Raw genomic sequence first — 27,553 nt, 5'->3', positions numbered from 1 at the left:
GGAAACTTCTAAAACAAGAAATGAGCATACATGTAACAACAAATAAAATGATTTCACAAGTCCACAACCCATCCCAAGTTTAGGATTGTGCAACAAAATGGCAGTTACTACAATTAATAAAATATTTTCATAAATGAGAAAACCTGAAAATCCAACTTTAAATCAAATATACATGGCATCAGTTAATGGTGCCACAAAATTACTGGGCAGTGACTTTATTTGAAACAGGCAACAGCCTCAAGCAGTAGCTACCCAATAATAAAAAAATAGTGAATAGTTGCTGTGATAAGCTAGTGGGTGAATGACTGCAAATTTAAGGTTACTAAACAAGTGCGTTTTGATAAACTTGGCCCACTTAAGCTATCTCAATCAAATTAAAATCACACATAAGCTTTAAAAGGAATTTTAATATACATATGAAAATAAAACACGTATTTTTTTAAAAGCAACCAGCACACTGACATACCAGATTCACATAAGGCCAACAATGCTCATTGCTCTTAGGAGCATGGAAAAACACATCAAATAATTAAATTTCAGGCACTGAACAAAATTTTACAGACTTGCAAATGCTCATCCATATCATGCTGAAGCAAAGCTCAATTGTGTTCAGCCACATGAAATGACTTTTCCATCAGTGCAGAATGCCTTCTCAATTTGATAGCAGCTACAGAGTGCAGAATGCCTTCTCAATTTGATAGCAGCTACAGGTGCTTAGCATTGATTGTATTCCACCACCTATTATGGCTGCAATAGCCAACTCAACCCACTGCAACACAGAACTTCCTTCAAACTGAGTGCTGTCTCTCCATGTAAGCCCATACATGGTGGCTTAATAACACATCACAAAATTGACAGCTTCCACTGCTGTCTACTACACATTTTGATGTATAATTCAGCACCACTCCATCTCTTGCCTGCCATAAACTCAGCTTCGCTGAAGCACTGCAATCCGCTTGGTGGTGAACAAACACATTCACTTGCCCCTTCACCATTGTTTCCAGCAGTCTGCATTTTCCTCCTTTAAGCTTCAGTGTTGCATGTTTGCCAATCCACAGTGAGCAGTACATCACAGTATGATAGCAAGACTCTCTGCTGTTGACTACAGACCATCTCAACCCCACTCAAGTAAGATTCCTCAATTATGAGCACTGTGCCATTTTTCTTGGTCTAAATACCCTATGCAGCAGCAAAAGCTGCATATACAGTGACATATTACTTGTTGCATTTCATAGCAGACAAAAGTATTTCACTTGGAAAGCAATTAAGACCTTTATGTGAATTCAGAAATATTGAGAATTGATTTCTCTGAACAAGTTATTTACTACTTACATTTTAGAGCGTTCAGTTCTTTCTCAAAGTTAGCCATAAAGCACACACTTCGTGGTTGCTAAAGAGTGCACAAGTATGTCAACTCTCATACTGTGAAGGATAATTTAGTATTTAAAAAAAAGTAATCCTTGCCTTATTATTTTCTGATCATTGTTCAATATAGTCTTTGTAACAGTATACCAGCTCTCCTCCCCCTCCCCTTTTTTTCCCTCAAAATAAAGACAAATTTTTAAGAGTTGTATTTCTTAAGTGTTTTTCTTATGTTTTATGGTAGTTATCAATGCGTCTTGGTTCCACACACGAGAAGAGTGGGATGCACGTGAGCCAAAGGAAGTTGTTAAACTTAACACTCCAGCACAATACGTGGTTTTAATTGAGTTGCAGCCACAATATTACTGTGACAATTTTAAAACTTGCTCTTACATCCTTCAGGATTTACAGGTAAGGACAAAACTAAAATTTTTGCAGTTATTCTGCTTACAATGTAAATGACGAATATTCAGAAATGATTTTATCTGAAAATGACCCCAGAAGGCAAACGTAAAGTATAACTCAATACTCATATTTTGAATCATTGAAAATTTGTGTTATTTAATTAAATATACCCTGTAATAACAATTTTTTGAACAACAACATTGTTATACCTCTTTAACATTCAGTTTCCTTTTTCTAACTGTGACATATTCAACACTTTATATAAAATTTATATGTGGTAGATGGATAATCTTTAATTTTTAGTAACTTTTGTATGGCATGTAATGTTCATGTTGTGTGGTTCTTAGTTAGCATCTCTGCTTTGTTACAAAGCTTTTCAGAATTTTGAGTCATTGGATAATTCATGTTACAGCATCAGTATTATAGGAAGCTTGTATAGGTTTTTACTTATTTACACAACTGACATGGCACAATGCTGAAAACAAGTAAGTGATTACACAACATATACATGTCATGTAAAGACAAGCTAAGCTTTAATTCACTTACTGAAAAAGGCCATATTTTCAGGTATAAGTTGCTATGGTGGAATACACTGATACAGGTGTCTCAAATTCTTGTCTTTATCACTCAGCATACAAGAAAACGAGACAAAGATCTCATACAAAGATGTGAAAATCCATTATTCCTCCCCCTCATACAATATGTAGGTGCCTCAAATGAATAAACCACAAAAGTGAAATGTAAATCAAAATTGTAAATGAACCACTGAGTGTGCAAAAAGACATGAGGTAAGGAAGTTCTCAGCAGCAGATGAACTATATGCATGTACAGTGTGTGAGGAGCAATAGTTTCAGAAGGATCAAGAGCATGCTTTGAGATTATAGAACAGTACTGATTTCAGACAGCTAAGGAAATAGTTAAGACATTTGATAGCAGGTGAAAGCTCACAGACAATGGCTGATAAATGTTACTTAATTAAGCCAGAAATTTGTTCATTGTGAACTAGGACTCATAAACAATGAAACTGCACAGCTGAACAGCATATTGTGTATCTTGAAAAGGAGGCAGAAATTAGATTGAGCATACTTATGGATTCATAACTAGGAATAAGTGAAGTTCAGAAGTTAGAAGATATAGCTGAGAGATTCAGATAGAATGAGAAGGTCTATGGATCAGAATTGAAATCTTGGAAATGACTGAACGTGTTTAGTAATTAGTTAGGAAGGAAGGTAGGTTGTTGTTGTTGTTGTTGTTGTCATTGTCGTTGTTGTTGTCGTCAGTCTGGGATTGGTTTTCTGCAGCTCTTCATGCTTGCCCATCTTATGCAAGGCTCTTAATCTCTATGTAACTACTGCAACCCACACCCATTTGAACCTGTATACTGTACTCAGGTGCTGATCTCCCTCTGCAGTTCCTTCTTCACACTTCCCTCCATTAATAAAATGACAATCCCTTGGTGCATGAGGATGTGTCAACCAATTATTTATTTAGTCATGGTGTGCAACAAATTTCTTTTTTTTCCCAATGGAGCTCAATATATTTTCATTAATTATTTGATCTACCCATTTAATCTTCACCATCTTCTGTACCACCACATTTCAAAAGTGTGTATTCTCTGCTTATATGAAATGTTTATCACCCAATGTTCACTTCTGTACAAGACTATGCTCCAGACAGGCATCTTCATAAACCACTTCTTAACATTTAATTCATATTCAGTGTTAACATGTTAACATATTTGTCTTTTCAGATCTGCTTTTTATTGTCATTGCCAGTCTCTAGTTTGACCATCATCAGTCATTTATCTGCTTAAATAGCAAGCCTTATCTAGTACTTTTAGTGCCTCATTTTATTTAATTAAACTACACTTCATTACCCTTGTTTTACTTTTTTTGATGTTCATTTTTCAATATGTTTTCAAGACATTATGTATTCCATTCAACTGTTCTTCCAAATCCTTTACTGTCTCTGACAGACCTACAATATTCCTTCTCCTTAAACTTTAATTCCCTTTCCAAATGTCTCCTTGGTTTTCTAAACAGCTTCCTCAATAGATAACGTTCCTGTCTCACTTCCTTTTCAACTACTGGTTCCCTCTGGTACCCTTTGCATCTTATAATTGCAATCTGATTTCAGTACAGGTTGTGAATAACTTTTTGCTCTCTATATTTTATCCTTGCTACCTTTGGAGTGTAGTTCAGGTCATCAAGTACAAAAGTTGATAACTCATTGCCATTTGATACAGATTTGGCCAGATAGTATCCTGAACACTACAGTGGACTGTTGTTTTTACCACTTGGCATCTCAAAACAAATCTATAAGATAATAAATGTGTCAATACAGAAAAGTTTCCTTGTCCCTATCCAGAACCCAGTCCCACATATTGTTCCTGTGTTATTGCTTGGCCCATAGAATCCCCCCAAATGGCCTTATCATCGAATTATCCATCTTCGATTGCAGCCCTTCCTTCCGCAATGACCTCTATCTGTTCAGATTACCGAGTCCTTAACCCTTACCAACATAGTCCTGCAAAACCATGTCAGTCAGGCCCAAACCTCCTTGCATTACCACCTCCACCTGTAAAATTCTCCTGCTACATAATCCCAAATTTCTAGATACTATATCATATACTGAAACTCTTGCCCTCCAGGAACTAGAGCAGCATTCACAAGGTCAACTCAAAAAATTCTCCAGCCTGTTCACTTCCTACTCTTGCCTAGCACTACCAGTATCCACCACCTCTACAACATCCTCCAAACCTCCCCCACATCCCCTCATAGCTGACAAACCGTCGTGTCTTGCAGATGTACTTCATTTACCCCACCCTCAAAAGCTTCCTCCCATCACCATACACAATCCAGAACCTAAACAGATCTGAAACACAGTCATGAACCTTTCTGCCGAAAGCCTTAGCCCTCAGATGTGTCAGTCCTTTCCAAAAACCTTACCTTTGGCCCCACTCCCAAATTCAGTCATGCTGGATTTATTAAAGACCTTCCCTCCATCTCCCAGTACATACAATGGAAACAATTTTTCGCTACTAACACTACCAATCAGACTCAAATCAAGACCAATCTTGAACACTGTGTGATGCAGTTCACTCCTATATCCAACCATGATACACCCCCAATTCCTCCTAATCATTTTCTGTTAACTTCCCACAATTTCTTAAACTTGAACATTGATACACCATCATTGCCCAAATCAATTACTATACAAGCTAACCTTACATCTGCAGAAATAACCACTATCCATCACCTACAAACTGATCTCGACCTTATAATCCTACCTGCTGACGAAGGATTCACACTGTTGTTTTGAACCTAAAGGATTACCTGGCAGAAGGACACTGCCTACTTTCAGATTCATCTACCTACAAACCCTGCTACAGTGACCCCATTCCAGAAATCCATCATGCTCTCCAGTCTCTCCTCAACTACTTAGGCCCATCACAGAACCTCTCCTCAGAGTCTATCTCTCTCCTCACCCCTGCCACACTCCGACCTTCCACATGCTTCCTAAAGTCCATAAGCTCAACCACCCAAGATACCTCATTCTGGCCAATTACTGTGCCTCCACTGAGAGAATCTCTGCTCTTGTAGACCAACCTATTACATTAGATCAACCTATTACATGCAACTTACCACCCTATATGAAGACTACGCAGAAAGAAGGGGCTGTGTCGAAATCTCATGAAAATGAGTTACTGGTATCATTATGAAATTCATCAGGTGTACTTTCAGCTGGGTGAACTTAAATGAATGTGATGGCTGTAGTCACTGAATTGTAGTCAGATTAAAATATGGTATACATAGAGAAAACGGGTCAAGTCCATCCAATACATGGGCAGGAAAGGTGAAGTCCAGTAGGTGCAGAGTTCTGAACTGCATTAATTTTTTTGTTTGCTTTTATGGAAGTCTCATTGTTGGAACTGTTAAATGCAATGCCATTGTTGGTCTTTCTTATGTACTGTCGAAGCTAACACAGAGCAGATCTGACATTAGCTTCTTTGCTTTGTGCTGTGGTGGAAGTGAATTTCATGCTGTGCTTTGTGCTAACACAGAGCAACCTTGATAATCATTTTGGCACTTTGTGGTGTCATAGATAGAATTGAATTTCATGTAAAATCCAACTGAGGTCAGTGCTTCAAGTGGTGATGGAATATCCAGAGTCAAGGTGCAGTGTTAAGTCTAGAAAAAGACAGAGATGTGGTAGACAATCTGAAGTACCTAAAAAGCTAAATACAATATCACATGAAATAGGAGAGCATTCTAACTGCAAGAAGAATTGTATTTATTTGCTAACTGATGTAGAGATGTCTGCATTAATATCTAATTTCAGTTTGCTGAAGGACTGGAATGAGCAAAGTTGTCACCTGATAGGACTGATTTCTGTTGACAATGCACAACGCCGAATGCCTCGCAGAGATGAGACATTAGCTACTTTGTGTGATTGTATATTTCATTATAAGATCAGAATAATGAGAGACAATAGTGTGACAGAATTGTCTATTTGTCAAAGGGCCTTTATATCAGTGCATAGTATTTCAAAGAAAAGATTAGAAACTATCAGGAATTCCATAAAAAATGAAGGCATGGTGCCAGTTGATAAATGAGGGAGACATGGAAACCAAGTTCATAAACTGTCAACAGAAACAGAGCAAAAAATCTGCACTCACATCAAGTCATTTAAAGGACTGTCCAGTCATTGCCAGCATAAATAAAACACAGAAACTGTATTTGCCTGAAGAACTCACAATCAAGAAGATGTTCAAGATGTTTCAAGAGACACTTCTACTTGTTCCACATCATATGAAACTTATTGTAAAATATTTAATACAAAATTTACTATCTCATTCGGTTTCCCTCGAAGTGATACATACAGTACTTGTGATAAGTTTTCTGTAACTTTCAAAGCTCTAGAGGCACAACTCACACATGCAACAGATGAAAAGGAAAGATCAGATGTCCTACATCTACATCTATATTTATACTCCGCAAGCCACCCAACGGTGTGTGGTGGAGGGCACTTTATGTACCACTGTCAGTACCTCCCTTTCCTGTTCCAGACGCGTATGGTTTGCGGGAAGAACGACTGCCGGAAAGCCTCCATGCGCGCTTGAATCTCTAATTTTACATTCGTGATCTCCTTGGGAGGTATAAGTAGGGGGAAGCAATACATTCGATACTTCATCCAGAAACACACCCTCTCGAAACCTGGACAGCAAGCTGCACCATGATACAGAGCACCTCTCTTGCAGAGTCTGCCACTTGAGTTTGCTAAACATATCCGTAATGCTATCACGCTTACCAAATAACCCTGTGACAAAACACGCTGCTCTTCTTTGGATCTTCTCTATCTCCTCTGTCAACCTGACCTGGTACGGATCCCACACTGATGAGCAATACTCAAGTAATATTAAGTGAGAGAAGATTAAATATGAACTGCACCAACATAAAGCTGATGCATTTTGTCATCGTAAAAGAGAATCTCGACAGAGAAGCAGAAAGTTTACAAACACACAATCAATATGTATGGATTTCCAATGAAATCTTCCATGTCCAAACTTCGGCACCAACATTGTCTATTATAAGTGACAGCTTTCTCTATATCTACTTAACATACATTGACTCTCAGACAGTAATGCAGTGTTTTATGTTTATCCTGAAACTATAGGGAAGAAAGGTTCAAATAAAGTAGTTTCTTTCCTGCATTATTATGTTACTTTGTTTCTGGATTCTGAGGTTAAGAATTTGGAAATCTTCTGTTACTCATGTGGTGGTCAAAACAAAAACTATACCCTTTTCAGGTTTATCCATCATCTTGTCCATCATACAAAGTGATTTGAATAAATTTGTGTGACATTCCCAGTAAGAGGACATTCGTACTTGAAAAGTGACAAAATGGACTGGACAGTCATAATTAAAGATGTGTGTGCAAAACCCACTCCCTTTCAGGTTGTTGAAGTTGATGGCTCAATGATACATGACTGGACTGATTTCTTGCAATGAATCTACCAACCAAAATGTCCATTCCCATTATTAAGAAATTGAAGATAGAACGTCACCATCCAGGGCTTATCATACATTGTGACACTTAGAACAGATCTTGGATCACATCAGTTGTTACTGCTCCTGCTGGGAGAATGGAAGTGGAACCAGAACTTGCAGAAGGAGAGTTTTTGTTTCCTTCACTCTGTTATGAAGGTAGGCTCTTAAAGACTTTAGTCACAGTAAGCAAATGAAACTAGATCATATCACCATGTGAAATAGCAGGTACTGCTTTATTATAACAAACCTATTGAGATACCATGCTAATAAAAGTTCGCATGTCCAACATTTCAAGACTGCTACCCATCATCAAGAGAAAGTATCATGATCTGAAAGAACTGAAGGTGTTCTGTGACATGGGGGCCCAAGAGTACTATACAAATATTCCTTCCTGGCAGTGAATTTACAAACATGTTTTGTGTTATTTGTTTGTAACAAGTAAAAAGTGAGAAATGAAGACTTTTGCTTATGAAAACTGTGATTTATGCTGATAACTGTAATTATGCACTATTAACTATATTTTTAATATGTGTGTTGTAACCATTTATTGAATAATTGTTGATCGTTGTATGCTAGGTGATTTCAAGATAAAATAGTTGAGACATGGGCTTATTAATCATTATAATTTACCTGAGTTCAATGACAATAAAAACAGAATATTGATAAACAGTAGTGTTCCTAAAACCTGATTAGTCATGAACATCCTCTACAATAATGACTAGAATCAAAGATGAATAGATCTTTGTCAAGGGAGTTGCATGGAAGTTTTATAGTTAAGTATCATCCCAATAACACATTACATTCTGACTTTTACAGTATAATTAGTGCATTATACAAAGAATACAGGGTCCAATTTTTAATAATATTTTTTTCCACTTTTAAGGAATCCTAAAGAAAAGGTCAGTGAATGTACTTTATAAATTACAAAAGCATATTTCAATAACCAATGAAACTGTAACATTTTAAACTTTAAAACTGCTCACCTGAAAAATCTATAAAATGGATTTAATTCCTTCTTTCCGTGTGGTCTTCATATAAAAGCTACCTACCATTTCTTCCACTGACTGCCCACAGTTCCTGTTACGTTACCACACAAAGCCCTGCTCATCAGTATTAATGCCACCGCCCTTGATACTAACATCCCTAATGCCCATGGCCTTGCTGCTATTGAACACTACCTTTTCTAATGCCCGACAGATCCAAACCTACAACCTCCTTCCTAGTCATGATGACCAATTATATCCTAACCCACAATTACTTCTCCTTTGAAGGCACCACAAACAAATAAATCTGGGATGTGGCTATGGGCACTCGTATCGCACCATCCTGTACGAACCTATTCATGGGCCATCTAGAGAAATCCCTCCTAACCACCCAGAACCCCAAAGCTCTCACCTGGTTCAGATTCATTGATGACATCTTCAAAATCTGGGTCAAGGGTGAGGACACCTTATACATATTCCTCCAGAACCGCAACACCTTCTACCTCATTCACTTCAGGAGGCCCTCCTTAACCCAACAAACCACCTTCCTTGATGTTGACTTCCACCTCAAAGATGGCTACATCAGTACCTACCAACCACCAGCAATATCCCCACTTCAACAGATGCCATACATTCTATACCAATAATTCCCTTCCATACCACCTAGCCACCAGTGGCAGTCCCTCTTGAAATATATCAAAGGTTTCACTGAGACCTTCACAGACTGTAATTATTCTCCCAGCTTTGTTCAAAACAGATCTCCCATGCCTTATCTCTCAAGTCTTCCATCACCTCCCAAGGTCACACCATCTGGCCACAAAAGAGCATTCCCCTCGTGACTCAGTACCACCCATGGCTCAAGCAACTGAATCATATTCTCCCCAGGCTTTCAACTACCTCTTGTCATGTTCTGAAACGGGGAATGTCCTACCCAATATCCTTCCCACCCCTCCCGCAGTGGTATTCCACCACCCACCAAACCTACACAATATCCTTTTCCTTCTCTTCACAACCCCTGCCCCTAACACCTTGCCTCATGGCTCATATCCCTGTGATAAACCTACATGCAACACCTCTCCCTTACATTCTCCCACCACCACCACCACCTACTTCAGTCCAGTCACAAACATCATCCATGCCATCAAAGGCAGAGCTACCTGTGAAACCAGTCATGTGATCTACAAGCTAAGTTGGATCCACTGTGCTGCATTCTACGTGGGCTTGACAACCAACAATCTGTCTGTCATTATGAATGGCTACTGATAAACTATGGCCAAGAAATGGCTGGACCACCCAGTTCCTGAACATACTGACCAACATGATTTTCTTCATTTCAACGACTGCTTCACAGCCTGTGCCATCTGGATCCTTTCTACCAAAAATAGCTTTTCTGAACTGCGCAGGAGGGAATTCTTCCTGCAGTGTATCCTATGTTTCTTTAACCCACTTGTCCTTAACCTTCATTAATCAGTGTCCCTACCCATTTATCTCCTTCTGTGTTGTAACTCCAACACTATACTGCTTTCTATTTCACCAACACACTCACAATCTTTTCCCTTCTCTCCTTTTCTGCTGTTCGTGTGCCCCCAGTGCACCCTCTGTCTAACTGACTGCACCTAGCTGCCCCACTCTCTTCCAACCTCATCCCTGTATGCTCCTGCAACCAGCACTTTATCTTTCTGCACCCCTACCCTGCTATCCTTCTCCCTCCCCACCCCAACCTCCTCCTTAGCCCCACCACCCACTTGCTTCTCCCATCATGCACTGCTGCTCGCAGTCTGGCCTTGGTGTGCAGAGGCTGTTGTCATATTGTGTTGTTCGCCTGGTTTTTTTCTTTGTTGGTAGTCTTCAGTGTTGACATACTGTATTTTTATACTGGCTCAAAAATGGGGGGTGGAAGTTCAACACTGAATGCTGTAAATGATGCAGCTGACAGTTGCACAATTGTGTTTCACAGTTCTTTACTTTCACTGTTCACAACCCCCCCCCCCCCCAATATTATATGGCCTGTTCACTATTGGTAAATGTTGATAAGCCTCATTACTAGGTTGGAGGTGAACATCAGCATACTGCTACAATAATTTGCTGTTGTACATCTGTGAGCAGTAAAAACTTAGCAACACAGTTCATAGTTCTTGCAGAATAATACGGTACATATGACACTATTTCTCAAATAAATTGAACAGACATTGTCATTAATTGTTCTAACACAAGGTGCCAGAAGACTATGGGAAGAATTAAAGTGAGTTGTTTATGAAACAAACATTTGTTATGATTTTTTTACCAGATTTATTAAACAACCCTTGTACTGCCAGTTGGTATTTTTGGTGACCTTTTCAAGACACTTGATTGTATAGATCATGTTACACTCTTATAAAAACCTAAGTTTTATGAAAATGATGGCCTTACACATGACTGTGTTTTTGAATAGCAGCAAATAAAGACTTTAAGAATCCTAGTAGCTCTTCTTCCAAATGTTTATAATTAGTACAGAATTTATATTTGTTCAGAAGTCAACAATAGAATCTAAGCCACAGAACAATTACTGATTTCACCCTATAACAAAAGATATTAACTAGGAATGGTCAAAATAAATTAGGAAATTAATTCCATGCACAAAACTAAGCATAAAATTAGATCTGGTGCTATATTTCTTAAGACTGAGGGCCAACCTGTCTCTTTTATGGAAATGCAGACTATATGTATGCACAATAATGGTAATTAGTCAAAAATAAAAGTAAAATAAATTTAAGGAGGCAGATGGCAGAAAAGGGAGGAAGTAAGGAGATCCCAGCTTACTTCATCACAATGTGTGCATGACTGGCATTAGCTTGAATGTGTGTGTGTGTGTGTGTGTGTGTGTGTGTGACATCTTTTGTGATGAAGGACTATTTGGCTGAAAGCTTTGTTTGACAGTCTTTTTGCTGTGCATATCTGCAACTCAGTATCGCTGCTATATGGCGAATAGAAACTATCCTTTTCATAATATTGTCGTTATTCCATCCTGGATTTTTCTTTTATTAAATGCTTATATATGTGACAGATGCTGCAACTGAAAATAATTATGTATTTGATACCAAGGCACCTTCCTTTAACCTGTGACTTGAATATGGTTTCTTAACCAAACCTAGCTGTCTGTGAATTGCCATGCATTACAGCACAGAATGACCAGAGGTTGGATGTGTAAGTTAGTTACTCACATGTTCAATTGATTGCTTTGCATGATAACATATAATGGTGTGGAATGTGTCACATAGAGAATATTAATACAACTACTACTTAAATATTGCTGTATACTGATCATTTACAGATGAGTTCACATAATGGAAAATAAGGTTCAGCTTAATTAGCTTAATAACACAAATACATAAATTTTTTGCACTAGATAAACTACTAGTTTCTGAATAAAAATTCTTCTGTGGAATAAGAGTTGTCCGAAAAGAACTTTTTCAGCTGACCTTTAAATTTAGTTAATTAGTTCATTACATGTTCCATAGATCAGCTGAATGACTTTTTTTATCAAAATGAAGTGAAACATGTCAGTTATCAGGATATGTATACATGTTTAGTGTTAACACTAATTAACACATTATTTTAATCATATGCATGCAACTACACTCAGAAATAGGGGTATTTTTCTTTTCCTTTGTCTTCTCTCTCTCTCTCTCTCTCTCTCTCTCTCTCTCTCTCTCTCACACACACACACACACACACACACACACAAACACACGCACACTCCCTTTCTCTCTCTCTCTTCCTCCCTCCTTCCCTCCTTCTCCCTCCCTCCCTCCTTCTCCCACCCTCCCTCCCTCCCTGCTTCTCCCTCCCTCCCTCCCTTCATCTCTTTCTTCCTCACTCTCCATAGAATAAAAGTTGTTTTCCCAGTGAAATGATTTAAGGTTAAATTTAAAACTTGCTTTGCTGCCTGTCAGAAATTTTATGTCATTAGGCAAATGATAAAAAATTTTTGTTGCTGCATATGGAACTCCTTTCTGAGCCTCTGACAGCTTTGATAATGGGTAGTAAAGGTCATTTGTTTTCTCTAGTGTTGTAGGTATGGACATCAATATTCTTCTCAAATTGTAGTAAATTATTTATGATGAATTTCGTTAGTGGTGCAGTTAAAATGCCCAACTCCTTGAAGAGGTGCCCACATGAAGGCTGTGGGTAAACACCACATTTTATTCTTACCGCTCACTTTTGTGCAATCAATACTTTCTTTCAAAGTGATGAGTTACCACAGAAAATTATTTCACATGACATTATCAACTGTAAATATGCAAAACGTGTCAGAAGATTTATTCATTTGTTTGATTAGCAATTATACAGAAAGCTGAACTTAATTGTTTGAGAAGTTCAGTAAGATGCTTCTTCCAGTTCAAATTTTCATCAGTATGTACACCCAAAATTTTGGAACATTCTACACTATTTATTGACTTCATGTTCTGCAGGAATTATTGGTATGACTATTTGTTGTGCAGAACCAAATATAATGTTTTTTCTCAAAATTAAGTAAGCGTAAAGTTTTTAATAACCACTTAATAATTCTTTGAAAAATTTCATCAACAATCTCTTTTGTTGCTTTCTCTCTAATGCTATTTATTACAACACCAGTATCATTTGCAAAAAGTACCAGTCCTGGTTTTTAAATGTTAAGTAGAATGTCATTCACATATGTAATTAATAGAAGTAGATCCAAAATTATTCTATGGGACTCCCTTTGTGATTTCTCCCCAGTCACTGAAATTTTCTAACTTTCCAACATTGTTGGAATTATTCAGCACACATTTTTACATTCTGTTCATTAAATGTGATTCAAATCAGTCATGTGTAAGGCCATCATTTTCATAAAACTTAGATTTTTATAAGAGTGTAACATGATATACACAATCAAGTGTCTTGAAAAGGTCACCGAAAATACCAACTGGCAGTACAAGGGTTGTTTAATAAATCTGGTAAAAAAATCATAACAAATGTTTGTTTCATAAACAACTCACTTTAATTCTTCCCATAGTCTTGTGGCGCCGATGAGGTCGACACCAGCATCGATATGTGTTTGTCTTTGGACTCTGAGCATTGTCTTTGGACTCTGAGCAATGTCTTTAGACTGTACTGCCATGTTCAGTTCTTTGTGAGCCTTGCATGTGTTTAGGTGAATAAATGAACTACTGCTAAATGGGTGTTGTTTGGTGTAACCAACCTGAACTTCTCCCTCACTGGTGACCCCGAGTTGTAACGTTTTCTGTTTTCACCATTTTACTGTGTCCGCGACCTCCATGTCGGTTATTTTCACATGTATTACATTGACACAGCATTTGAACTAATGCTGGATTTTGTGATCGACATGCATCATGTTGCGGGCGATGTACACCCACCAGGACTGCAATACGATGCCTATCACTCACCGATTCCGCCGATTTTACTGGACGTTTTCGAGCCTGCAACAATAAGTGAGGTTAGGAGTGCGCATGACTCCGACTATCAAATGCCTTTGTTCCTGCCACATATGACCTCCCTCATCGACTGTGCAGTTACCTCTTATGGCTCTCTGTGCAGTGTGGGACCAATGCCGATTTCTGCAAATGCTGTCGGACAACCTACTACCGCCAGGACAATGATTTGCCATGCCGCAATCCATGCAGTACCACACGGATACCTGCTACATGGCCGGAACTGCTTTGCCACAGATCTTTCTCCTCAGCATCCAACCACGCCCGCGCCTGCCTCGGTTCAGCATCAGCACATGCCTTCTTACTTTGATACTCTGGAGACGGCTATGTGCCCTGGTCAGCGCCGATCTATTCTCTGACACTGCTCTCCTAGCCGTCTGGTCAGATAAACCATCCTCACATCCACTTTGCTCTGGCTCAGAGGTCTCCTGAACCTGCCGAGCAAAGAATGACAATTGCTGACAAGCTACACTATGCATCACTGCTCTATTTCGCCAGCCACTGCCTACCTGACACGTCTCAGGTTCAGGCTCATCGCCCTGCGGCCGGACGCGGCCGGGGCTGTACTGTGCCGACCGTTCCACTCGTTCCGGGAAGCAGTAAACAAGCAACTGGGACGTCACCGGCTCCACCCATGGTCACGACCCCTCCTGCAACTGAACCTGTGCTGTGGCCACGGAACCTCGGCCACCGCCACTGGCAACAAACTTTCTGCAGGAAATGCAGTGTGCTCCCTGCCGCCGTTGGATAAGCAGCTGCAGCAGCAAGTCGTATACTCCTAGCTCACTCATTTGTTACATAGTTTAATTCTTAATTTATTTGCGTGTTTTTGGTACTTGCATTGTTAAATTCATAAATTTCGGGCGTATTATAGTATTTGAGAGTTGTAGCATCGCGTTTTAGTACCTGAATAGTGTAAATTCGCGTAGTCGTCTGTCTTCTGTTTTTGTTTTGAACGACCAGTGTCGGTTGGTCACAGTCAGTGTGCTCCCTGCCGCCGTTGGATAAGCAGCTGCAGCAGCAAGTCGTATACTCCTAGCTCACTCATTTGTTACATAGTTTAATTCTTAATTTATTTGCGTGTTTTTGGTACTTGCATTGTTAAATTCATAAATTTCGGGCGTATTATAGTATTTGAGAGTTGTAGCATCGCGTTTTAGTACCTGAATAGTGTAAATTCGTGTAGTCTCCTTCCGCCACTGAGCAGTGTGTCAGCAGTGCACAAGTTACTGCATTTACTAGGCAATCTCATATTTTAATAACCGTTTAAATTTTGTGTTGATTTGTTTGCGTTCTCTGTAGATTAGTTCAGACGTTCTTTGCACAAGTTTTTAACATGGATAGGGACTGCAACTGCTGTGTTCGGATGCAGGCTGAGTTGGCATCCCTTCGCTCCCAGCTTCAGGCAGTGTTGGCTTCGGTCACACAGCTTGAGGCTGTTGCCAATGGGCATCACTGTGGGGGTTCGGATGGGAGTTTGTCGGGGACGGCCAGCTCGTCCCACGCATCCCCCGATCGGGCTACGACTGTGGTTGCCCGGGATACTGCCCGCATTGAGGCTGATCCCTCACCTGTGGTAGAGTGGGAGGTCGTCTCAAGGTGTGGCAGGGGGCGAAAGACATTCCGGAGGGCTGAACGGAAGGCCTCTCCAGTTTGTCTGACGAACCGGTTTCAGGCTCTGTCTCAGGCTGATACTCAGGCTGATACTGATCTTCGGCCTGACATGGCTGCCTGTCCTGTTCCAGAGGTTGCCCCTCAGTCTGCAAGATCCGGGCGGTCGCAGAGGGTGGGCTTACTGGTTGTTGGGAGCTCCAACGTCAGGCACGTAATGGGGCCCCTTAGGGATATGGCAGCAAGGGAGGGGAAGAAGACCAAAGTGCACTCCGTGTGCATACCGGGGGGAGTCATTCCAGATGTGGAAAGGGTCCTTCCAGATGCCATGAAGGGTACAGGGTGCACCCATCTGCAGGTGGTCGCTCATGTCGGCACCAATGATGTGTGTCGCTATGGATCGGAGGAAATCCTCTCTGGCTTCCGGCGGCTATCTGATTTGGTGAAGACTGCCAGTCTCGCTAGCGGGATGAAAGCAGAGCTCACCATCTGCAGCATCGTCGACAGGACTGACTGCGGACCTTTGGTACAGAGCCGAGTGGAGGGTCTGAATCAGAGGCTGAGACGGTTCTGCGACCGTGTGGGCTGCAGATTCCTCGACTTGCGCCATAGAGTGGTGGGGTTTCGGGTTCCGCTGGATAGGTCAGGAGTCCACTACACGCAACAAGTGGCTACACGGGTAGCAGGGGTTGTGTGGCGTGGGCTGGGCGGTTTTTTAGGTTAGATGGCCTCGGGCAAGTACAGAAAGGGCAACAGCCTCAACGGGTGCGGGGCAAAGTCAGAACATGCGGGGACCAAGCAGCAATCGGTATTGTAGTTGTAAACTGTCGAAGCTGCGTTGGTTAAGTACCGGAACTTCAAGCGCTGATAGAAAGCACTGAAGCAGAAATCGTTATAGGTACAGAAAGCTGGCTGAAGCCAGAGATAAATTCTGCCGAAATTTTTACAAAGGTACAGACGGTGTTTAGAAAGGATAGATTGCATGCAACCGGTGGTGGAGTGTTCGTCGCTGTTAGTAGTAGTTTATCCTGTAGTGAAGTAGAAGTGGATAGTTCCTGTGAATTATTATGGGTGGAGGTTACACTCAACAACCGAGCTAGGTTAATAATTGGCTCCTTTTACCGACCCCCCGACTCAGCAGCATTAGTGGCAGAACAACTGAGAGAAAATTTGGAATACATTTCACATAAATTTTCTCAGCATGTTATGGTCTTAGGTGGAGATTTCAATTTACCAGATATAGACTGGGACACTCAGATGTTTAGGACGGGTGGTAGGGACAGGGCATCGAGTGACATTATACTGAGTGCACTATCCGAAAATTACCTCGAGCAATTAAACAGAGAACCGACTCGTGGAGATAACATCTTGGACCTACTGGTAACAAACAGACCCGAACTTTTCGACTCTGTAAGTGCAGAAAAGGGAATCAGTGATCATAAGGCCGTTGCAGCATCCGTAAATTTGGAAGTTAATAGGAATATAAAAAAAGGGCGGAAGGTTTATCTGTTTAGCAAGAGTAATAGAAGGCAGATTTCAGACTACCTAACAGATCAAAACGAAAATTTCTGTTCCGACACTGACAATGTTGAGTGTTTATGGAAAAAGTTCAAGGCAATCGTAAAATGCGTTTTAGACAGGTACGTGTCGAGTAAAACTGTGAGGGACGGGAAAAACCCACCGTGGTACAACAACAAAGTTAGGATACTACTGCGAAAGCAAAGAGAGCTTCACTGCAAGTTTAAACGCAGCCAAAACCTCTCAGACAAACAGAAGCTAAACGATGTCAAAGTTAGCGTAAGGAGGGCTATGCGTGAAGCGTTCAATGGATTCGAAAGTAAAATTCTATGTACCGACTTGACAGAAAATCCTAGGAAGTTCTGGTCTTACGTTAAATCAGTAAGTGGCTCGAAACAGCATATCCAGACACTCCGGGATGATGATGGCATTGAAACAGAGGATGACAAGCGTAAAGCTGAAATACTAAACACCTTTTTCCAAAGCTGTTTCACAGAGGAAGACCGCACTGCAGTTCCTTCTCTAAATCCTCGCACAAACGAAAAAATGGCTGACATCGAAATAAGTGTCCAAGGAATAGAAAAGCAACTGGAATCACTCAACAGAGGAAAGTCCACTGGACCTGACGGGATACCAATTCGATTCTACACAGAGTACGCGAAAGAACTTGCCCCCCTTCTAACAGCCGTGTACCGCAAGTCTCTAGAGGAACAGAAGGTTCCAAATGATTGGAAAAGAGCACAGGTAGTCCCAGTCTTCAAGAAGGGTCGTCGAGCAGATGCGCAAAACTATAGACCTATATCTCTGACGTCGATCTGTTGTAGAATTTTAGAACATGTTTTTTGCTGGAGTATCATGTTGTTTTTGGAAACCCAGAATCTACTATGTAGGAATCAACATGGATTCCGGAAACAGCAATCGTGTGAGACCCCACTCGCTTTATTTGTTCATGAGACCCAGGAAATATTAGATACAGGCTCCCAGGTAGATGCTATTTTTCTTGACTTCCAGAAGGCGTTCGATACAGTTCCGCACTGTTGCCTGATAAACAAAGTAAGAGCCTACGGAATATCAGACCAGCTGTGTGGCTGGATTGAAGAGTTTTTAGCAAACAGAACACAGCATGTTGTTATCAATGGAGAGACGTCTACAGACGTTAAAGTAACCTCTGGTGTGCCACAGAGGAGTGTTATGGGACCATTGCTTTTCACAATATATATAAATGGCCTAGTAGATAGTGTCGGAAGTTCCATGTGGCTTTTCGTGGATGATGCTGTAGTATACAGAGAAGTTGCAGCATTAGAAAATTGTAGCGAAATGCAGGAAGATCTGCAGCGGATAGGCACTTGGTGCAGGGAGTGGCAACAGACCCTTAACATAGACAAATGTAATGTATTGCGAATACATAGAAGGAAGGATCCTTTATTGTATGATTATATGATAGCGGAACAAACACTGGTAGCAGTTACTTCTGTAAAATATCTGGGAGTATGCGTGCGGAACGATTTGAAGTGGAATGATCATATAAAATTAATTGTTGGTAAGGCGGGTACCAGATTGAGATTCATTGGGAGAGTCCTTAGAAAATGTAGTCCATCAACAAAGGAGGTGGCTTACAAAACGCTCGTTCGACCTATACTTGAGTATTGCTCATCAGTGTGGGATCCGTACCAGATCGGGTTGACGGAGGAGATAGAGAAGATTCAAAGAAGAGCGGCGCGTTTCGTCACAGGGTTATTTGGTAACCGTGATAGCGTTACGGAGATGTTTAACAAACTCAAGTGGCGGACTCTGCAAGAGAGGCGCTCTGCTTCGCGGTGTAGCTTGCTCGCCAGGTTTCGAGAGGGTGCGTTTCTGGATGAGGTATCGAATATATTGCTTCCCCCTACTTATACGTCCCGAGGAGATCACGAATGTAAAATTAGAGAGATTAGAGCGCGCACAGAGGCTTTCAGACAGTCGTTCTTCCCGCGAACCATACGCGACTGGAACAGGAAAGGGAGGTAATGACAGTGATGACAGTGGCACGTAAAGTGCCCTCCGCCACACACCGTTGGGTGGCTTGCGGAGTATAAATGTAGATGTAGATGCAACTGCATTACCCGTACTGTTACTTCCACACATGGTTTGGTGAGGCGGCACGGAACTGCAGACCACTCTGCTACTTCCCAAATGCCAGTCGCAGGTAGGTCCGGGTGCCGCCTCATGCGCACAACATGGCAGGCACCCCCCAGTGTTCCATTCTGTCCGGGAATGACCGGATAATTGCAGACAACTTTACATTAAAGACATTTCATCGGGATACCTTTTCCTAGTGGACACAGGCACCGATGTTTCGCTACTGCCTACGTCCTTAGCGTCGTCGAACTTCTGCCCTCATCATACTTCACTGCAAGCCATGAATTCAACTAAACTAAAATGCTGGGGTTCAACTTCCCACATCATCTCCCTCTCCGCAAACTGCAAACTCAAGTGGACCTTTTTAGTGTGCAAAATTGATGAACCTATACTAGGCATTGACTTCTTGCGATACCAAAAACTTTCACCGGACCTAGTGCAAAACACTGTGTTTCATCATCTGTCCAAGACTCACTTCCCCAGTACTCCATCAAGCAAATCCTCCCCGTGACACATCGGTGTGGGCTCATCTCACCCGTGCATGCTCGTCTCTGTCAACGACATTACAAGAAACCACGCACAAGTGCCTTGTCGAGCTTGAACACGTTGCTCACCTATGCAAGGAAAACTTTGAGCTCTCCCTCTGGCTCCATGAAACACAGCTCCAGCTCTCCAATGCAGCAAAGGAATCACAGACACTCCAGCAGGGACAAAGCAAAGTCAGTAAGTGCTACGAATCTGCTTGCAGTCCCAGCAATCAAGCCTCCGTGTGTTTACCTCCTGCTACCCATCGTAACTGTGCTATCAAGACTGCCGTAACATGTACTGACAGTTCTGCAGGGCCACACCTTCCTAACACAGCAGCGTTTGACACTCGGCTGGACACGAGTGCGCATGCGCGATGAGCGTCACGTGTTCCCGAACTGATGGCTCCTACCCCGCCCCTCGCGAACAGCATCTCAAACTATGCAACTTTGGCTCCTGTGTGCCACTGTGCAACCGGCACTAATGACACAAACAGTGCACTCGCACCAAGCGTTTCTTTCGCCCACGACCGTGCTGCCAAAGGCTGTGCCCTCGGACAATTGACTCACTAACGGCTCACGAACTCTGCCGAGCTCACCCGACCATGGTGCCACTGCTTGGGTCAGCGGCCATCTTGTCGCGTTGACTCCTGGGACACTTTGCCGCTTTGGCTCCCGTGGGATCCGCAGAGTGGCTCCAAACACCATGACCACGCCTCACCTGCCCTGTCCGCCGCACGTTGTAAACAAACCACTTCCCGTGCCGCCGGCAGCATTCTGACGTCACCAATGGCACGGTTCACAAGCTTCGCCTCACACCAAGTCCCCAGATCTCCAGTAAACCACATCGATTTTGTCCCAAGCGTCTCTCCGACCTTAAAAATCAGATTTCTGAACTACTAAGCTCCGGCGTCATTGAATCCTCTGACAGTAGCTTGTCTATGCCCATACATATGACACCCAAGAAAGACGGGTCCTGGCGCATGTGCGAAGACCACTGTCGACTAAATGCACAAACAATTATGGACAATTACCCATACCCAACATTGCCAACTTTACCAGTTCCCTCGCAGGTGTGAGCACGTTCTCTGTCATTGAGTGCAAACAGGTCTACCACCAGATCCCCATGGCACCTGAAGACATCGAGAAGACAGCAAACACCACCCTGATTGGATTATTTCAGTTTTGATTCATGCCCTTCAGTCTGAAAAACGCAACCCTGACCTGGCAATGCTTCATCAACGAAGTGCTATTCGATCTAAAATTCTGCTTTGCATATCTTGATGACATTCTTGTGTTCAGCTCCTCCATCGAGGACAACATTCGACATGTGCAAACTGTTATGAACACTCTTGCGGCAGCAGGCATCAAGACCAACCAGGACAAATTGCAGCTACATCAACCTGCTGTCACTGTTATTGGTTTTTGGGTCTCTGCCACTAGCAGTTCATCGCCCCCTGAGAAAGTACAAACAATACCAAACCTGCCCAGACCTTCGTCATTCAAAGAGCTCCGGTGTGTTCTGGGGGATGGTCAATTATTATCATCGACATCTACCTCAGGCTGCAGAGCTTCAGGCTCCACTGACGGATGCCTTGGCAGGCACCAACACTTCTGGATCTCGGCCCATTCCATGGACCCCTGCTATGACGGACTCTTTCACTACCCTCAAAAATCTTCTTGCTGAGGCCTGCACCATCGCACATCCTCATCCCAATTTGCAGCTTTTCATCACCACAGACACGAGCGATACTGCCATCGGTGCTGCCCTTAACCAGTAAATCAACGGTCAAACTTCATCTCTGCAGTTTTTCCTCACGCAAGCTCACCAATGCACAATGGAAATATTCCACGTTTGACAGGGAGTTGCTCGCGGTCTACGAAGCGATCAAGCATTTTAAGACTGACGTTGAGGAACGTCCTTTCTGTGTTTTAATGGACTACAAACCCCTGGCTGCGGCCATTCAAACTCGCCAGCTGTCCCGCCTCCTCGTGGCTTCAGATACATAGACTTTATATCTCAGTTCACCACCGATGTCAGAAACATAAAGTGTGCTGACAATATAGTTGCTGACTTCCTTTCACAAGTCGATGCCATACATTTGCTGTTAGATGTCTCTGAACTGCCTATCCTCCAACCCACCGACGAGGAAACACAAAACCTGATTTTAGACTCTACTTCTTCACTACACTTCATCTGCACCAGCTTCCCTGGCATTTCTGGTATGATATGGTGCTACGACAGTACAGGCATGTTACGCCCCCTCATTCCGACCACGATCCATTGAGCTGTCTTCAACGCATTACGTAATTTAGCCCACCCCAGTGTTCGTGCATCCAACCACCTCGTAGTGGAACGCTTTGTGTGGAGAAATGTCAACAAAGACTGCCAGCAATGGACACGCTCCTGCGTTGTGTGCCAATGCTGCAAAGTACACAAGCACACTTCACTCCCCCTCGGCTTCTTTCCGATCCCTCGGCTCCTTTTCGATCCCTCCTGGGCGTTTCCAGCATATTCATATTGACATTGTCAGCCCTCTCTCCCCCTCTAATGGCTTTTGTTATGTTCTCTCGTCTATCGACCAAACAACTCGCTGGGTCGAGGCTGTCCCCCTCCCCAATATTACTGCAGAAACTGTTGCTCAAGCTTTCATCGAGTCATGGGTATCACGTTTCGGTTGCCCAGCTAGCATCACAACTGACCAGGGCAGACAATTTGAGTCAGTCCTGTTCAATGGGATTTGTAACATTTGTGGCATCAGGCTCTCCGGCTCATCCATACCACAGCATATCATCCGCAAAGTAACGGGGTAGTCGAGTGCTGGCACCGCACTCTCAAGGTGGCTCTTCGCTGCCACAACTTTCTATGGACAGAGGGCCTTCCTCTTGTGCTACTCGGCACTTGGTACGATCCATAAGGAAGACCTCAAAGGCACACTAGCTGAGTTCGTATATGGCCAGAACATTGTTCTCCCTGGCGAACTTGTGAGCCCTTCCGCTTCTCCCCCTCAGTCTGCCTTACCTTCCTTCGTTGACCGCGTCAAATGCCACTTCATCAACCTCCATATCCCTCTGCCTGCCAGCCATTCCCGCCCTGAGGTTCACATCCTGAAATCTCTGGACAATTGTGAGTACATCATGCTCCGAGATGACACTGTCTGTGCTCCCCTCCAACCTCAATATACCGTACTGAGTTCTCCGGCGCTCAGCCAACACCTATGACATCCAGATGAAAGATTCAGCTGTTACAGTCTCTCTCATGTCGAGCCTTCTTCTACCCCCATTCAGGCCACAACCACGCCACTCACTGTCGTGGCTCACTACGCTCCAACCACTCCCTCCACGTCGGACTTACACACTCGATCGAGTGACTTCCAGCTCCAATCGTCGAACTCTCCTCTGACCTTGCCCTCTTCTCCGGTCTCATGCACTCCATCAAGTGATCACATGCTCCCCACGTTGAGCTTACCTACGATCATGCCCACGCTGCCGGGCCCTTCACCAGTCCCTTCAACCTCTCCACCATCACCTGCCTCGCCATGTTGAGGTTTCTCACGCCCCCCCCATCTCGAACATGCCCTCGCTCGAGGTGCTTGTGCCTGCCCCTTGGACATAATCCACAACATCTCAATAATACTGTGTGATTATACACTGTTCGTTGTGTGTTTCTCTTCATCCAGTGCTCATGACACAACCTCCACCATTCCCTGCCACCTGATGAAAGTGTTCCCCTCCCGCCCGATGTCGACCTGGACATGCTTCGTGTGTTCGCCATGCCCACTGGAGACATTGTTGTCATCGTTCCATTCCGCCCACAAACCAGTGGCCTACCTGTTGCCACACAACCAGCACCCCCAGTACAACACCCGTCTCACTTCAACGACTTCCAGGTTTGGTGACTGAACCTTCCTTCACGACATCTACCCACACAGCTCCCTGACGATGCTGTCGAGCTGACTGTGGTCCGGCTCCCATGGAGCACCCCTGCCAACGCCTTAGTCACCCACCCCACCCCCACCCCTGCCCTAGCCTCTCAAGAGTACTCCATACTGCGGGGGCGGTCTATGTGGTGCCAATGAGGTCGACACCAGCATCGATATGCATTCTTCTTTCGACTCTGAGCATCGTCTTTAGACTCTGATTATTGTCTTTGGGCTGTTCCACCATGTTCAGTTCTTTGTGAGCCTTGCAAGTGTTTAGGAGAATAAATGAACTACTGCTAAATGGGTGTTGTTTTGTGTAACCAACCCGAACTTCTCCCTCAGTCTCCTTTGGTCCACCAATCTGTCAGTTTTTTCATCTCATCACAAAAATAGGTTCTGTCAAACTCTACAATATACACATTGGCTGCAACTATAACTTCCTGATTTGATAAAAATTTCTTCCCAGCAAGCCAAAGTTTGAAGTTAGGGAACAGGAAGACATCATTTGGGGCTAAGTTTGGTGAAAAGGTTGGATGAGGAACCAATTCAGAGCTCAGTTCATGTACTTTTGCCATAGTTATTGCTGATGTATGGGATAGTGCATTATCCTGGTGAAAGACCACTTCTCTGCATGCGTGTCTTAGTCTTTTTTCACCCAACCCAAGTTTCAAACATATTAACAATGAAGCATAATAGGGTCCAGTCATGGTTCTGCCTTTTTCCAAATCATCTATGTACACTATTCCTTGTATATCCCAAAGGACAGTGGCCATCACCTTACCATCCAACAAAATGTCTTCAATGAACTCTCACCTGTCTTTCATGACCATATCATGGGTTTTGTCAAATATTTCGTTTGTGGTGACCTCAATTGGAAGGCTGTGCTGAACATCATCTTCAGTGCTTGTCCAACCATGTCTAAATTCATTAATCCAAAAGTAAATGTAAAGTGAGACTACTCTTGAGTACATTACTCCTCTAAATATTTTGGAAAAAATTTTGGTATGGAAATTGGATAGTAAGTACTTACATTTTTCTTGACATCTTTCTTATGAACAGGTTCAACAGATGCCTATTTTAATCTGTCTGGGAAAATTCCCTGTGCCAATGACACGTTAAATTTTTTGAGTTACAGCAACTTCTCAGAATTCTGTTTGAAGTTTCATCAACACCATATGAGCATTTTTTTTTTCTTTAGAATTTTTGTAATTCTGTTAATCACAATGAAATACTACTTCTGGTTGCTTAAAGTTTTGTTGACTAATATTTTTAATAGTCTCTTACTTCTTTGGCTGAACCATTTAATCCTATTTTTGCTGCTACATTTAGAAAGTGACTGTTAAAGGTACTAGCAACTTGTGAATTATCAGGCACAACACTGTCATTTAGTTTAATTGTTATAGTATCATGTACATCAACTAGCTGTCCCATGCCCCATTTGAAAATATCCTTTACAGTTTTTATCTTATTATCTGCAGTATTTATTTCCATCAGGAAGTGCTTACTGCTAAATGTTTTAATGGCTTTTCATAAAGTACTACAGTACTTTCTGTGGTAAGCAAGTAATGTCAAATCTTGACTTATTCTGGGCTTTATATAAATTTCCCTCTTCCTCTTACATGAGATTTTAATTTTCTTCATGATCCATGGCTTATTCCTTTTTTAATGTATTTTCTAGATAACCTTTTAGGAAAGCTGCTTTCTAATATTGACACAAAGTCACTATGGAATAAACTGAATTTGAAAATATCTTCTCTTTCTATATATACCTCATCCCATACCACCTCTTTTCACTTACTTTTAAAACACCGTATCCTGTTCTCATTAATGAGCTCAGTGCTTTGTATGAATCTGCCTCAGGGCTGTAAGGTGCTATACTGTTTATTTCAATTAATTGTGCATCATGATCAGACAGTTCATTAATACTTTGATACACATTAATTGTTTCAGCCTAAGCACTGTCTCTCTCTGTCAGGCATCTAATATCACTGGGTAAGTGATCAAAGATTTTGATAGTAGCATTATTCACATTTTTCTAAGTGAAAATCAATTATAATGGAAAGTAGTGAAGATCATTTGTTCTTCAAGTATTGTAATTACAGATGTCATTATTCCTTCTGAACACTAATGTGTGACACCAGTACTATGCACTGTTGTAAATGAAAGAATTTCTGCTGGCACCAGATTTCAATATGGCCTCAGAGATATGTTCAAGTCTAAAGCCATATCATATGCTGTGAAAATGTTATATGCTGTTATATGCCTCATTGTCCCCTATGGTTCACAAAGTTGGACACTAACTGAAAGGAAGATGCAAACATTTCTAACATTTTAAAGAAATGCAAGACCAGTAAGAGATGAAGATATTTGAAGAACAAGAAAGAATAATGAAATTTATCAGATCATGAACCAGTCCAAGGATTTACTGTGCCAAAGAGCAGATGACTCAAATGAAAAGGTCATATAATCTGTATGACAGGGACCCACGTTTCCAAGGAAAATTTCATTACCCATGTTACAACAAAAATACCTTTCAGTAGGCCACAAAACTAAGATGAAGATATTGTGAAGAAGCATGTGGAAGCTTTGAATGGAGTCATTTGGGTGGAAACAGCAATGGACAGAAAGAAGTGTAGACTGATTCTTGAGCAGCCCATGGTCCATAGGGATGGTGACTGCATAAGTAAGTAAGTAAATAACAATAAGACATAAAAAAGTATTGTATTATGAAATGAATCAAAATATATCAAATTGTTTGAAATGGTTCAGACAAAGAGAGATGTAGAATTTGTTGTACATCACAAGAAGTACTGTGCTGTCTTAAGGAAAGTGATTAATTAATTTCAAAAAATCTGTGGATAATGTCTGAAATAAATAATTCAAACAATACAATTAAATCTATATGCACAATAATTAGAAGAGAAATCAGGAAACCAGTTAAGGAATGTGATGACTCTGTTATTAAAGGAAAAAGCCAAATAATAAATTATGACAGTCAGGTAGCCAATATATTTTATAATTGGTTCCTTGAAGTGGTTCCACAGGTGAAGCAATAGAGAACTTGCAAAAAATAATGTCTCCTTCAACATAGACAAAAGACAACCAGTCCACACTGTGCCTTAGAAATTAATAATATAATTAATTCCTTCAAAACCAAAATCTCATGGAGTTGAGAATATATCAGATAAAGACCTAAAGTCTTTTCGTCACATACATGCAACATGTTCAGTAACTTATCAAACATGTCATTATCACAGTGTATATTTCCAGACAGATTGAAGTATGCTATTGTCACACCCTGTTACAAGAAAGGTAATAAGACAGATATTAATAATTAATAACCAGTCTCACTTCTTATTTCCTTTTTGAAAGCACTGGAAATAATGTGTTCAATAAGTATAACATACTTCTCATAAAATAAGTTATGTAAAGTCATTTGGGACTTCAAAAATATCTCTCCACATAATATGCTACTTTTTGATTCACAAATCAGATTATAAAATATTTTAATGAAAAATTATTACCAACTTTTCTTTTCTTTTTAATTCGGCAGTTCACAATATTCTTCTAGAGAAGTTTGTACATTATGGTAGTGGGTATACTGATGGT

Source organism: Schistocerca cancellata, chromosome 5 (genome assembly GCF_023864275.1).
Source record: "Schistocerca cancellata isolate TAMUIC-IGC-003103 chromosome 5, iqSchCanc2.1, whole genome shotgun sequence".
In the NCBI taxonomy this organism is placed as follows: Eukaryota; Metazoa; Arthropoda; class Insecta; order Orthoptera; family Acrididae; genus Schistocerca; species Schistocerca cancellata.
Note: the sequence above shows the minus strand (reverse complement) of the source record.